Here is a 15000-nt window from a genome sequence, read left to right as displayed (position 1 = left end):
TCCATGGGGTAAGAAAAATAATCTTAATTCAAAGGCTAAACAAGATGATTTTTCTCACCCCATTAGCAGATAATTTTGCTGTTTTTTAAATTAAACAAGACATAATATCTTAAGTCATTTTAACAAGACAATACTTTTTTGCAGTGCAGTTCACTCTCTCTTAAAGACCTGAAGAAGAAGGAAGGGCTTCCTGTGAGCTGAACGCAGAGCTCTGTTCTCACAGGTGTTTGCTGAACACAGCTGTAAACACTGTGCAAACACACACACCAGAGCACACAGCAGCTCACCTGAGACTCATGCGTCTGAGGGATGCTGGGTAATTCACACATCGCCTGACTCAGCACAAACACTGCAAACACCAGTCGAGCGCACGTTTCTCACCACGAGAACAAGATCGTGCTGTGTCCGTCACGGCGCAGTCTCTGGACCCTGTATTTCTGGCATTGATTAACAGTCCGCTCTCCTTCAGTAGGTCACTGTGAGCACAGGCTGCGTTAAATATTTCATATTTCTTCAACCTCACTGGGCTTTTGGTGCAGAACCAGCATCACGGTGGGCTGGAGGAGATCTGTGGGCGGCGCGAGGAAATAAAACACAAAAACACCAAAACAACAAGAGCAAATCTTGAGATGATTGACAAACGCTGCTCACAATATCTGAGGGTTTCATCACATGGCCTTTAAAACATGCATCTTCAAAACACACTCCACATCGTCACAAGACCATCATCAAATCAGAGTGTTTCAGATGACATCATTGTTTCATTGTTCTAATTTAGAAGAACGTGCATGTCATCCTCGACTGTAACAGAGTTTCACAACATCTACACCTAACTGACTTCAAGATCTTCAACAATATTTCATAAAATATACAATACTATATATAATGTACATATACATATAATGCAATTCATTTATGAGTTATGACAAATGGCCAGTTAGATTGAAGACAATAATAATTCTGAACTCAATGAGTGTGTGTGTGTGTGTAAGAGTGAGTGTGTGCGAGTGTGTGTGTGAGTGAGAGAGTGAGAGTGAGAGAAACTGACACACAAAAATAATTTACTCTGGCCTAAAGTCAAACACAACTGAGGTTGATTTTCAAATATGAAAAGTTCAAAGACTGCATAAAAAGATTCTCTTGTCACTTTGTCTTGTTTTCTAGTATAAATCATTTTACTTGTCATGTCAATTCATCTTGATTCAAGAATGTTTAGATATTTAAACTAGAAAACAAGAAAAAGTTACTACGTAAGAGAATCTTTTTTCAGTGCATTTCTGCTGCTCTGCTGAAACCGGAGTCAGACCCGTTTCACACACAGTTTCCGATTTCTCTTGTTTCGTGCGGCTGAAATCCTGCTGACCTGAAGAGTCTGAGCATGTTGGCTGTGTTTGCTGGAGGAGGGAGTTTTTCTGTCTCTCGCTGGGAAACATGAGCCACCATCACCATGGCAACACATGGCTCGGTCCGTCAGCGCTCACAGTGAGCCAAAGTGAAGTGGCAGCGTTCTGCAGCGTTCCAGAAGCGTTCGGGTCAAGAGACTCTCTGACGCTTTGCGGACGCTGGTGAGGGCGTGACAATCGAATGTACAGTCTATGATCATAACCAGCAGAGGACATGCATCTCAAATAGACATTCATTTAATTAGCCGCTCATGCATGTCATAAAATCTGCAGCGAGGAACCTTTGAGTCTGAAACTCCAGATTGAGCCGTTCATAACGAGTCTGTCAAAGCCTCTTCCGGGTCAGGGACGGAAACTAATCATTTCAGATCATAAAGTTTTGCTACAAATAAACCAGAAGAACAACACCACGCTTGATATTCTAATAACATTCTAAATTTACTTTTCGCTGTTACTATGTGAAAAATGACAACATACTGTGCATTTCTGGGTTAGTTTATCATAAATCTCATAATTCACTGAATGCATTACCTAATCCTTCCTTACGCCTCTTTCCAGGTTAGTTTTCACACATATACTTTAACTTGTTATTTTCTTTCACTACTAATCACTATTAGCAGTGTGCACTAAATGTTTTGAAAGCATCAGCAGCAAAAATGTTTTTTTTTTGTCTTCTTAAAGCAAGATACATTTACTTGAGAAGAATTACTTGTTTTTGTGTGTATATATATATATATATATATATGTATATATATAGATAGATAGATAGATAGCAAGATTATTTTTCTTGTCTCAATGGCAGGTGCATTTTCTTAATTGAAGCAAAAACGTCTCTGCAAAAAATAAATAAATAAATAAATAAAAAATCTGAAACAAGACTTGAGCAAAAAAAAATCTTATTTGCAGCATAATATTTTTCATATGTTAAAATAATGGAAATCACTTTATTATCACTCAATGTTCCAGTTTATGAACATTTCTAATTAAGGCAATGTGTTACATAACCACATAAACCACAGCTTGACACCAAAGAACTAGTTAATTATAGACCGATCTTGAATCTCCCTTTTCTGTCCAAGATACTAGAAAAGGTGGTATCCTCACAATTATATTCCTTCTTGGAGAAAAATGGTATATGTGAGGATTTCCAGTCAGGATTTAGACCGTATCATAGTACTGAGACTGCTCTCCTTAGAGTTACAAATGATCTGCTCTTATCATCTGATACACCCACGTATCTCTCTATTAGTTTTATTGGATCTTAGTGCTGCGTTTGACACAATTGACCACAACATTCTTTTGCATAGACTTGAATACTTTGTTGGCATCAGAGGAAGTGCATTAGCATGGTTTAAATCGTACTTATATGACCGCCATCAGTTCGTAGCAGTGAATGAAGATGTATCCTATCGATCACAACTGCAGTATGGAGTACCTCAAGGCTCAGTACTAGGGCCGCTACTCTTCACGCTTTATATGTTACCCTTGGGAGATATCATCAGGAAACATGGTGTTAGCTTCCACTGTTATGCTGATGATACTCAGCTCTATATTTCTTCGCGGCCCGGTGAAACACACCAATTTGAAAAATGAACAGAATGCATAGTCGATATAAAAAACTGGATGACGAGTAATTTCTTACTGCTAAATTCTGAAAAAACAGAGGTGTTAATTATAGGACCTAAAAACTCTGCATGTAATAACCTAGAACATTGTCTAAAACTTGATGGTTGCTCTGTCAATTCTTCGTCATCAGTTAGGAACCTAGGTGTGCTATTTGATCGCAATCTTTCCTTAGAAAGCCATGTTTCCATCTCAAAAAATATCTAAATTACGGCCTATGCTCTCAATGTCAAATGCAGAAATGTTAATCCATGCATTTATGACCTCAAGGTTAGATTATTGTAATGCTTTATTGGGTGGTTGTTCTGCACGCTTAGTAAACAAACTACAGCTAGTCCAAAATGCAGCAGCAAGAACCAGGAAGTATGACCATATTAGCCCGGTCCTGTCAACACTGCACTGGCTCCCTATCAAGCATCGCATAGATTTTAAAATATTGCTTATTACTTATAAAGCCCTGAATGGTTTAGCACCTCAGTATTTGAATGAGCTCCTTTTACATTATAATCCTCTACCTCCGCTACGTTCTCAAAACTCAGGCAATTTGATAATACCTAGAATATCAAAATCAACTGCAGGCGGCAGATCCTTTTCCTATTTGGCGCCTAAACTCTGGAATAACCTACCTAACATTGTTCGGGAGGCAGACACACTCTTGCAGTTTAAATCTAGATTAAAGACCCATCTCTTTAACCAGGCATACACATAACATACTAATATGCTTTTATTATCCAAATCCGTTAAAGGATTTTTAGGCTGCATTAATTAGGTAAACCGGAACCGGGAACACTTCCCATAACACCCTATGTACTTGCTACATCATTAGAAGAATGGCATCTACGCTAATATTAGTCTGTTTCTCTCTTGTTCCGAGGTCACCGTAGCCACCAGATCCAGTCTGTGTCCAGATCAGAGGGTCACTGCAGTCACCCGGATCCAGTACGTATCCAGACCAGATGGTGGATCAGCACCTAGAAAGGACCTCTACATCCCTGAAAGACAGCGGAGACCAGGACAACTAGAGCCCCAGATACAGATCCCCTGTAAAGACCTTGTCTCAGAGGAGCACCAGGACAAGACCACAGGAAACAGATGATTCTTCTGCACAATCTGACTTTGCTGCAGCCTGGAATTGAACTACTGGTTTCGTCTGGTCAGAGGAGAACTGGCCCCCCAACTGAGCCTGGTTTCTCCCAAGGTTTTTTTCTCCATTCTGTCACCGATGGAGTTTCGGTTCCTTGCCGCTGTTGCCTCTGGCTTGCTTAGTTGGGGACCCTTCATCTACAGCGATATCGTTGACTTGATTGCAAATAAATGCACAGACACTATTTAACTGAACAGAGATGACATAACTGAATCCAATGATGAACTGCCTTTAACTGTCATTTTGCATTATTGACACTGTTTTCCTAATGAATGTTGTTCAGTTGCTTTGACGCAATGTATTTTGTTTAAAGCGCTATATAAATAAAGGTGACTTGACTTGACATTATACAGACAATATGTGATATTTTTTAACAAATAATAAAGCTTTTGGGTTTACTCATGGTTTTTTTTAGTGATTTGTTAATGCTTTTACACTTTTAAAGCCTGATGATTGATGTTTAAGTTTATGAAATGTTTATTATTGCATTCATATCTTTCACTGGTTGTTAACAGAATTCATACGATTCATTCACACGAAGCATCATTTGATGTAGGAGACAGCGTGATGCTTGATTAAATACAAGGGTTTAGGACGAGCTTCACTATACATCACAAGAAGCTCTGAGAGGAGAATGAGTGGAGCTCTCTGTGACGCTTCGTGAGGATGAGAACTTACATGACTGTTACACAACACTGGCACAATCACAGCCTGAGCCTTCTGGAACTAAAACGTCTGAGGAAGAACCGGACCAATTAACCCATGAGAGAGAGAGAGAGAGAGAGAGAGAGAGAGAGAGACAGAGAGAGAGAGACAGAGAGAGAGAGAGAGAGAGAGAGAGAGAGAGAGAGAGAGAGAGAGAGAAAGAAGGATCGCGTCCACGGGATTTTTAAGGTTTCCATGGAGACGGTGCGGGATCCAGAAGCCCACGGGTGCCAGATCCACACACAGGAACAACACATATGTCGAGAAGAGAGAAGCTCGTAAATATTTTACTGAAGCCACGATCTTCATCACTGTTGCTCCTCCGCGATGAAGACGATGATAACGATGTTGAGGAGGAAGAGGGTTCTTAGATTACCGAACGCCTGTTTTATGTAAGCCATCATTCAGTTACAGTCCTCCTCAGAAACACGGAGAAACTGTGATTACAGTGATGAAGGAGTAAATGCGAAACACGTACCAGACAGCGCGTTCATTCAGTCACTCGCTCTTCATCCTCTCTATCAGTCTCAGTGATGAAGAAGAAAATGAGCCCGCAGCTCACGGAGAGAAACCCGGAGAGCCATCATCTTCATCATCCTCCCATCCTGACATGATCTCTAATGAACCAGGGAGGGATGGAGGGAGAGAGAGAGAGGGAGAGAGGGAGAGGGAGGGGAGAGGGAGAGAGAGAGGGAGAGGGAGGGGAGAGAGAGAGGGAGAGAGGGAGGGAGGCAGAGAGAGCGAGGGAGGGGGCGGAAGATTCATGGCGTCACAGGTTCGAGTCTCTCTGATGCAGTTCAGTGTTGTTCTGCTCCGCGGGGATTCATCGCTCTTTATGTGTATTAAATGCAGGTCAAACACATGCGTATCGATGGTATGGTGTGCACGCCGAAGTGTAAACATTTATAAATTAACTAGCAATTTCTAAGAGGAGCTGTTTCAAAGTGCGTATCTCTCTCTCTCTCTCTCTCTCTCTCTCTCTCTCTCACACACACACACACACATACACACACACATTTGTTTACACTTTTACATAATTACATGGTTATATTCTCTAGGAATAGTTTATTATATATACTGTATATATACATATATATATAAATATATATATATATATATATTTTTTTTTAAAGATTTAATTATTTATATATTTGTTTATAAGTGCTGTTTCTGCTGACATGCAGCTCAATATGCCTTTAAATCGCTCCCCGTTACAAATACATTTTCTGTATTTAATTGTGTAACATCGAGTCAAGAGACGTTCGGATCCATATGCAGTGGTTTATTAAAGAGAATGGTCAGACAGGCAGAGATCAGAGCACAGCATCAAGTATTTCAGGGATATCCAGAATCAGTAACAATAACAAGCAGAGGTCGGGGCAGGCAGCAGAGAATCAGAGTCAGTATAAACAATCCAAGATCAGACACGGAACAAACAAACACAGGGAAACACTCGGAAATGCTAGACGGGGCTAAACAAGACTTCTATCACTGAGAGTCCAAACACAATTTAGAGTGGTAATGGGGAACCAGTGTTGGGGGTAATGAGTTACAAAGTAACGGATTACAGTAACTATATAACTTTTTTGGGTAACGAAGTAAAGTAATGCATTACACTAATAATATTTGTAACTACACTACTTTACTAGACTATAGGAACGCGCTTTCCTGCATTACACATGCCGTGTTTGCTTGTGTGTAAAGTTCTGGGCCGGGTAACGATTGATCTGAATAACGATTGATCTTAGCGCTTAAGAGTGTTTCCTACGAGTAATTTTACGATCGTTCGTTATTGTTTGACGTGCGTTTCCCAACATTGCACATAAAGCAATCGCATAGCTGTGCTTCAAGTGCTACGTAGTAGTTGCTCTCCGTTTGTCAAGTGCTGAAATGTCATCTTATAGATGCACGCGCCTGGCCCTAAGGTAACTTCCGGTCTGTGTTGTGTATATCGGTCTGGCTGCGGTGCCTTCTACAAACGCAGTTAAAGTCAAGGTGATGAGTAGACTGAAGTTGGGGTCAGGTGGTTGTGATGTGGGATGTGTTTCCCATACATTTATTTATTTTTGGAGACTCGGCACGATTTTAAAACTAAACGATTTACCAAAAGGCTTTGTTGAATAAACATGAGTAACGTTACGTACTGCACGTTTACTAATAATAAATCCTTACATTTATATGTTTAAATATCAAAACGAGGCACAGGTGTTTTTATATCGCTGTATTTCTGAAGGAAGACTTGTATGTTATATGCCTGATAAAGCAGCAAGTGAGCGTAGCGCTGCTTTGTTTACAGGGGACAGGGAAAGAGAGAGAGACAGCCGGGAGGGGCTCGCCGACCCCGGAGCACGCCGCCAGCTGATCCTCCGCCAGTTGGATGGCCAGATCCAGCGACGCCGGGCGGTGGCACTGGACCCACTGGGCAGTCTTCTTTGGGAGGTTGGGAGGAGATGAACTGTTCCAGCACCACCGCGTTGATGATGGACTCGGCGTCGCCTTCCCCGGCCAACAGCCATTTGCGGCACGAGTCCCGGAGCTGCTGCGCCAACACAAAGGGTCGGCCCGCTTCGGCCAGCTCCAGCGACCAGAAGCGCTGGCGATGTTGTTTGGGGCTGAGGCCGACCCTCTGGAGGATGGCTCGTCTCAGGTCGGCGTAGACCAGGAGGTTCGGGGCGGGCAGTTGTTGGGCCGCCTTCTGGGCCTCCCCCGACAGCAGAGGGATCACCCGGACGGGTCAGCTGTCCATCGGCCACCCACATGACTCTGCCGTCCGCTCGAACAGGTCGAGGAACGCCTCTGGGTCGTCAGCGGGTCCCATCTTAGTGAGCGGCATGTGGGCGGGCGGGGCGCTGGGGGAGGCCGTCCCCATCCGACCCTCCCGGTCATGGCCTGGAACCGGTGGTCCTGGTCGGCCCGCAGATCCAGCAGGGCCTGGTGGTGTTCTTGATGAAGACCCGCGAGCGATGTGATGATGTCCGCAAACGGCGAGGATGATGTGGCTGACGGAGTCTGCATGGCGGATGCTCTCCTTCCTATCCCGGGTTTCGGCACCAGTGTAATGATCTTCCAGGTTTGGGTAAAGGAAGGAGACCAGGGTCGGCGTACGGGGCTCGTAAGAAGCTTTATTTACTAAAACAAAGAAACAGTCACGGCAGGTGCGCGCACGTCGCAGCTTTCGCTTTCACTTTATTGTCCGTTTCCGCAGCCTTCTCGGTCCAGCACGAGTCCCCATCTCTCTCGTCCTTCGCCAGCTGTCGCGCTCCTTAAATGGTTCCCCACGCCAATCACTGCAACGAGATTTCTCACCTGAACCACTTACCGCCGCTCGTATCTTCACTCGCTCTCCCGTTGCAGACTTCGCTAAACCACGCCTCCCCCGCCACAATCTGGTATAGCCTCCTCCATCTTTCTAATATTAAAATACATACAAGTAGTTTTCTGGACGTTTAACGATAAACAACGCTGAGTAAAACAGTCTGAGATTTTGGTCATGACAGCAGATAGTTTTTGTGATACCTGTTCATTTGTTTTAGCATGTACATAAATAACAGTATTGTCTGCATACATTTGAATAAATGCATCAGGACAAACATCTGGAAGATTATTCAAGTACAAACTAAAAAGTAGAGGTCCTAGTATGGACCCCTGAGGTACCCCTGTTGAACAGTGTCTTGTTGAAGATATACGTGTTTTAATCCAGGTGCATTGTTTCCTTTAGATGATAAAATATTATGTTTTAATGTGTCAAAAACGTTTTGCAAATCAATAAACACCGCACCCATAAAGTCAAAGTCAAAGTCACCTTTATTTATATAGTGATTTAAACAAAATACATTGCGTCAAAGCAACTGAACAACATTCATTAGGAAAACAGTGTCAATAATGCAAAAATGATAGTTAAAGGCAGTTCATTATTGAATTCAGTTACGTCATCTCTGTTCAATTAAATAGTGTCTGTGCATTTATTTGCAATCAAGTCAACGATATCGCTGTAGATGAAGTGTCCCCAACTAAGCAAGCCAGAGGCGACAGCGCCAAGGAACCGAAACTCCATCGGTGACAGAATGGAGAAAAAAAACCTTGGGAGAAACCAGGCTCAGTTGGGGGGCCAGTTCTCCTCTGACCAGACGAAACCAGTAGTTCAATTCCAGGCTGCAGCAAAGTCAGATTGTGCAGAAGAATCATCTGTTTCCTGTGGTCTTGTCCTGGTGCTCCTTTGAGACAAGGTCTTTACAGGGGATCTGTATCTGGGGCTCTAGATGTCCTGGTCTCCGCTGTCTTTCAGGGATGTAGAGGTCCTTTCTAGGTGCTGATCCAGCATCTGGTCTGGATACATACTGGATCCGGGTGACTGCAGTGACCCTCTGATCTGGACACAGACTGGATCTGGTGGCCACGGTGACCTCGGAACAAGAGAGAAACAGACTAATATTAGCGTAGATGCCATTCTTCTAATGATGTAGCAAGTACATAGGGTGTTATGGGAAGTGTTTCCGGTTCCGGTTTACCTAATTAATGCAGCCTAAAAATCCTTTAACGGATTTGGATAATAAAAGCATATTAGTATGTTATGTGTATGCCAGGTTAAAGAGATGGGTCTTTAATCTAGATTTAAACTGCAAGAGTGTGTCTGCCTCCCGAACAATGTTAGGTAGGTTATTCCAGAGTTTAGGCGCCAAATAGGAAAAGGATCTGCCGCCCGCAGTTGATTTTGATATTCTAGGTATTATCAAATTGCCTGAGTTTTGAGAACGTAGCGGACGTAGAGGATTATAATGTAAAAGGAGCTCATTCAAATACTGAGGTGCTAAACCATTCAGGGCTTTATAGGTAATAAGCAATATTTTAAAATCTATACGATGCTTGATAGGGAGCCAGTGCAGTGTTGACAGGACCGGGCTAATATGGTCATACTTCCTGGTTCTAGTAAGAACTCTTGCTGCTGCATTTTGGACTAGCTGTAGTTTGTTTACTAAGCATGCAGAACAACCACCCAATAAAGCATTACAATAATCTAACCTTGAGGTCATAAAAGCATGGATTAACATTTCTGCATTTGATATTGAGAGCATAGGCCGTAATTTAGATATATTTTTGAGATGGAAAAATGCAGTTTTACAAATGCTTGAAACGTGGCTTTCTAAGGAAAGATTGCGATCAAATAGCACACCTAGGTACCACCTCCTAACTGATGACGAAGAATTGCCAGAGCAACCATCAAGTCTTAGACAGTGTTCTAGGTTATTACAAGCAGAGTTTTTAGGTCCTATAATTAACACCTCTGTTTTTTCAGAATTTAGCAGTAGAAATTACTTGTCATCCAGTTTTTTATATCGACTAAGCAATCCATTAGTTTTTCAAATTGGTGTGTTTCACCGGGCTGCGAAGAAATATAGAGCTGAGTATCATCAGCATAACAGTGAAAGCTAACACCATGTTTCCTGATGATATCTCCCAAGGGTAACATATAGAGCGTGAAGAGTAGCGGCCCTAGTACTGAGCCTTGAGGTACTCCATACTGCACTTGTGATCGATAGGATACATCTTCATTCACTGCTACGAACTGATGGCGGTCATATAAGTACGATTTAAACCATGCTAATGCACTTCCACTGATGCCAACAAAGTGTTCAAGTCTATGCAAAAGAATTTTGTGGTCAATTGTGTCAAACGCAGCACTAAGATCCAATAAAACTAATAGAGAGATACACCCACGATCAGATGATAAGAGCAGATCATTTGTAACTCTAAGGAGAGCAGTCTCAGTACTATGATACGGTCTAAATCCTGATTGGAAATCCTCACATATACCATTTTTCTCTAAGAAGGAATATAATTGTGAGGATACCACCTTTTCTAGTATCTTGGACAGAAAAGGGAGATTCGAGATTGGTCAATGTCAATGTCAATGTCAATGTCACCTTTATTTATATAGCGCTTTAAACAAAATACATTGCGTCAAAGCAACTGAACAACATTCATTAGGAAAACAGTGTCAATAATGCAAAAATGAGAGTTAAAGGCAGTTCATCATTGGATTCAGTTATGTCATCTCTGTTCAGTTAAATAGTGTCTGTGCATTTATTTGCAATCAAGTCAACGATATCGCTGTAGATGAAGTGTCCCCAACTAAGCAAGCCAGAGGCGACAGCGGCAAGGAACCGAAACTCCATCGGTGACAGAATGGAGAAAAAAACCTTGGGAGAAACCAGGCTCAGTTCGGGGGCCAGTTCTCCTCTGACCAGACGAAACCAGTAGTTCAATTCCAGGCTGCAGCAAAGTCAGATTGTGCAGAAGAATCATCTGTTTCCTGTGGTCTTGTCCTGGTGCTCCTCTGAGACAAGGTCTTTACAGGGGATCTGTATCTGGGGCTCTAGTTGTCCTGGTCTCCGCTGTCTTTCAGGGATGTAGAGGTCCTTTCTAGGTGCTGATCCACCATCTGGTCTGGATACGTACTGGATCCGGGTGACTGCAGTGACCCTCTGATCTGGACACAGACTGGATCTGGTGGCCACGGTGACCTCGGAACAAGAGAGAAACAGACAAATATTAGCATAGATGCCATTCTTCTAATGATGTAGCAAGTACATAGGTTGTTATGGGAAGTGTTTCCGGTTCCGGTTTACCTAATTAATGCAGCCTAAAAACCCTTTAACGGATTTGGATAATAAAAGCATATTAGTATGTTATGTGTATGCCAGGTTAAAGAGATGGGTCTTTAATCTAGATTTAAACTGCAAGAGTGTGTCTGCCTCCCGAACAATGTTAGGTAGGTTATTCCAGAGTTTGGGCGCCAAATAGGAAAAGGATCTGCCGCCTGCAGTTGATTTTGATATTCTAGGTATTATCAAATTGCCTGAGTTTTGAGAACGTAGCGGACGTAGAGGATTATAATGTAAAAGGAGCTCATTCAAATACTGAGGTGCTAAACCATTCAGGGCTTTATAAGTAATAAGCAATATTTTAAAATCTATGCGATGCTTGATAGGGAGCCAGTGCAGTGTTGACAGGACCGGGCTAATATGGTCATACTTCCTGGTTCTAGTAAGAACTCTTGCTGCTGCATTTTGGACTAGCTGTAGTTTGTTTACTAAGTGTGCAGAACAACCACCCAATAAAGCATTACAATAATCTAACCTTGAGGTCATAAATGCATGGATTAACATTTCTGCATTTGACATTGAGAGCATAGGCCGTAATTTAGATATATTTTTGAGATGGAAAAATGCAGTTTTACAAATGCTAGAAACGTGGCTTTCTAAGGAAAGATTGCGATCAAGTAGCACACCTAGGTTCCTAACTGATGACGAAGAATTGACAGAGCAACCATCAAGTCTTAGACAGTGTTCCAGGTTATTACAAGCAGAGTTTTTAGGTCCTATAATTAACACCTCTGTTTTTTCAGAATTTAGCAGTAAGAAATTACTCGTCATCCAGTTTTTTATATCGACTATGCAATCCATTAGTTTTTCAAATTGGTGTGTTTCACCGGGCTGCGAAGAAATATAGAGCTGAGTATCATCAGCATAACAGTGAAAGCTAACACCATGTTTCCTGATGATATCTCCCAAGGGTAACATATAAAGCGTGAAGAGTAGCGGCCCTAGTACTGAGCCTTGAGGTACTCCATACTGCACTTGTGATCGATAGGATACATCTTCATTCACTGCTACGAACTGATGGCGGTCATATAAGTACGATTTAAACCATGCTAATGCACTTCCACTGATGCCAACAAAGTGTTCAAGTCTATGCAAAAGAATGTTGTGGTCAATTGTGTCAAACGCAGCACTAAGATCCAATAAAACTAATAGAGAGATACACCCACGATCAGATGATAAGAGCAGATCATTTGTAACTCTAAGAAGAGCAGTCTCAGTACTATGATACGGTCTAAATCCTGACTGGAAATCCTCACAGATACCATTTTTCTCTAAGAAGGAATATAATTGTGTGGATACCACCTTTTCTAGTATCTTGGACAGAAAAGGGAGATTATTGAATTAGAATTATTGGTCTATAATTAACTAGTTATTTGGGGTCAAGCTGTGGTTTTTTGATGAGAGGCTTAATAACAGCCAGTTTGAAGGTTTTGGGGACATATCCTAATGACAATGAGGAATTAATAATAGTCAGAAGAGGATCTATGACTTCTGGAAGCACCTCTATTAGGAGCTTAGATGGTATAGGGTCTTACATACATGTTGTTGGTTTAGATGATTTAACAAGTTTATACAATTCTTCCTCTCCTATAGTAGAGAATGAGTGGAACTGTTCCTCAGGGGGTCTATAGTGCACTGTGTGATATGATACTGTATCTGACAGCTGAATGGTTGCAGTTTTATCTCTAATAGTATCGATCTTAGAAGTAAAGTAGTTCATAAAGTCATTACTGCTGTGATGTTGGGAAATGTCAACACTTGTTGAGGCTTTATTTTTCGTTAATTTAGCCACTGTATTGAATAAATACCTGGGGTTATGTTTGTTTTCTTCTAAAAGAGAAGAAAAGTAATCGGATCTAGCAGTTTTTAATGCTTTTCTGTAGGATATGTTACTTTCCCGCCAAGCAATACGAAATACCTCTAGTTTTGTTTTCCTCCAGCTGCGCTCCATTTTTCGGGCTGCTCTCTTTAGGGTGCGAGTATGCTCATTATACCATGGTGTCAAACTGTTTTCCTTAACCTTCCTTAAGCGTAAAGGAGCAACTTTATTTAAAGTGCTAGAAAAGAGAGAGTCCATAGTTTCTGTTACATCATCAAGTTCTGAGGTTTTGGATATGCTAAGGAATTTGGATACATCAGGAAGATAACTTAAAAAGCAGTCTTTTGTGTTAGAAGTGATGGTTCTTCCATACTTGTAACAAGAAGTAGGATTTACAATTTTGGCTATATGAAGTTTGCACAGAACTAAATAATGATCTGAGATATCATCACTTGGCTGAATAATTTCAACACCATCAACATCAATTCCATGTGACAGTATTAAATCTAGAGTATGATTTCGACAATGAGTAGGTCCTGAAACGTGTTGTCTAACACCAATAGAGTTCAGAATGTCTATAAATGCTGATCCCAATGCATCGTTTTCATTATCAACATGGATATTAAAATCACCAACTATTAAAACTTTATCTGCAGCCAGAACTAACTCGGATGTAAAATCACCAAACTCTTTAATAAAGTCTGTATGGTGCCCTGGTGGCCTGTATACAGTAGCCAGTACAAACATAACAGGGGATTTATCATTAACATTTGTTTCTCTGGATAATGTTATATGAAGCACCATTACTTCAAACGAGTTATACTTGTAGCCTGCCCTCTGAGAAATCCTGAAAACGTTGTTATAAATTGAAGCAACACCTCCACCTTTGCCTTTTAGACGCGGCTCATGTTTATAACAGTAATCTTGGGGGGTGGACTCATTTAAAATAATGTAATCATCAGGTTTTAGCCAGGTTTCTGTCAAACAGAGTACATCTATATTATGATCAGTGATCATATTATTTACAAAAAGTGTTTTCGTAGAAAGGGATCTGATATTCAATAAGCCAAGCTTCATCATTTGTTTATCCATATTGCTTCTGTTTTTTATTTGTTGAAGCTCAATTAAATTGTTAATCTTAACTTGGTTTGGATGTTTTTTGTATTTTCTAGTTCGGGGAACAGACACAGTCTCTATAGTGTGATATCTAGGTGAAAGAGTCACTATGTGCTGAGAATTAACTGACCTCTGTGACGTGAGGCAGCTAGCAGACGGTCGGTTTAGCCAGTCTGTCTGCTTCCTGACCTGGGCCCCAGTTAGTCAAGTATAAACACTAAGACTATTTGCCAAATTTCTAGAGAGAAGAGCGGCGCCACCCCAGGAGGGATGAAGACCATCTCTTTTAAACAGGTCAGGTCTGCCCCAAAAGCTCGTCCAATTGTCTATGAAACCTATGTTATTCTGTGGGCACCACTTAGACATCCACCCATCGAGTGATGACAATCTGCTATGCATCTCCTCACCACGGTAAGCAGGGAGGGGACCAGAGCATATTACAGTGTCTGACATCGTGCTTGCAAGTTCACACACCTCTTTAATGTTATTTTTAGTGATCTCCGACTGGCGAAGTCGAACATCATTAGC

The 15000-nt window shown here is 41.6% G+C and overlaps 1 protein-coding gene across 1 annotated transcript in view; it reads right to left on the bottom strand.

The window, feature by feature from the left end:
• The window catches only part of LOC132127557 (G protein-activated inward rectifier potassium channel 2-like), a 56085-nt gene extending 50581 nt beyond the window's left edge, over positions 1-5504 (bottom strand). The window contains exon 1 of the mRNA XM_059539468.1: positions 5354-5504. The gene's annotated coding sequence lies outside the window, so the exon portion shown is untranslated. The remainder of the gene's footprint in view (positions 1-5353) is intronic.
• Positions 5505-15000: the final 9496 nt, after the last annotated feature.

The sequence above is a fragment of the Carassius carassius genome, chromosome 45 (assembly GCF_963082965.1).
Source record: "Carassius carassius chromosome 45, fCarCar2.1, whole genome shotgun sequence".
Taxonomy (NCBI): Eukaryota; Metazoa; Chordata; class Actinopteri; order Cypriniformes; family Cyprinidae; genus Carassius; species Carassius carassius.
This window is presented reverse-complemented; position numbering and strand designations above follow the sequence as displayed.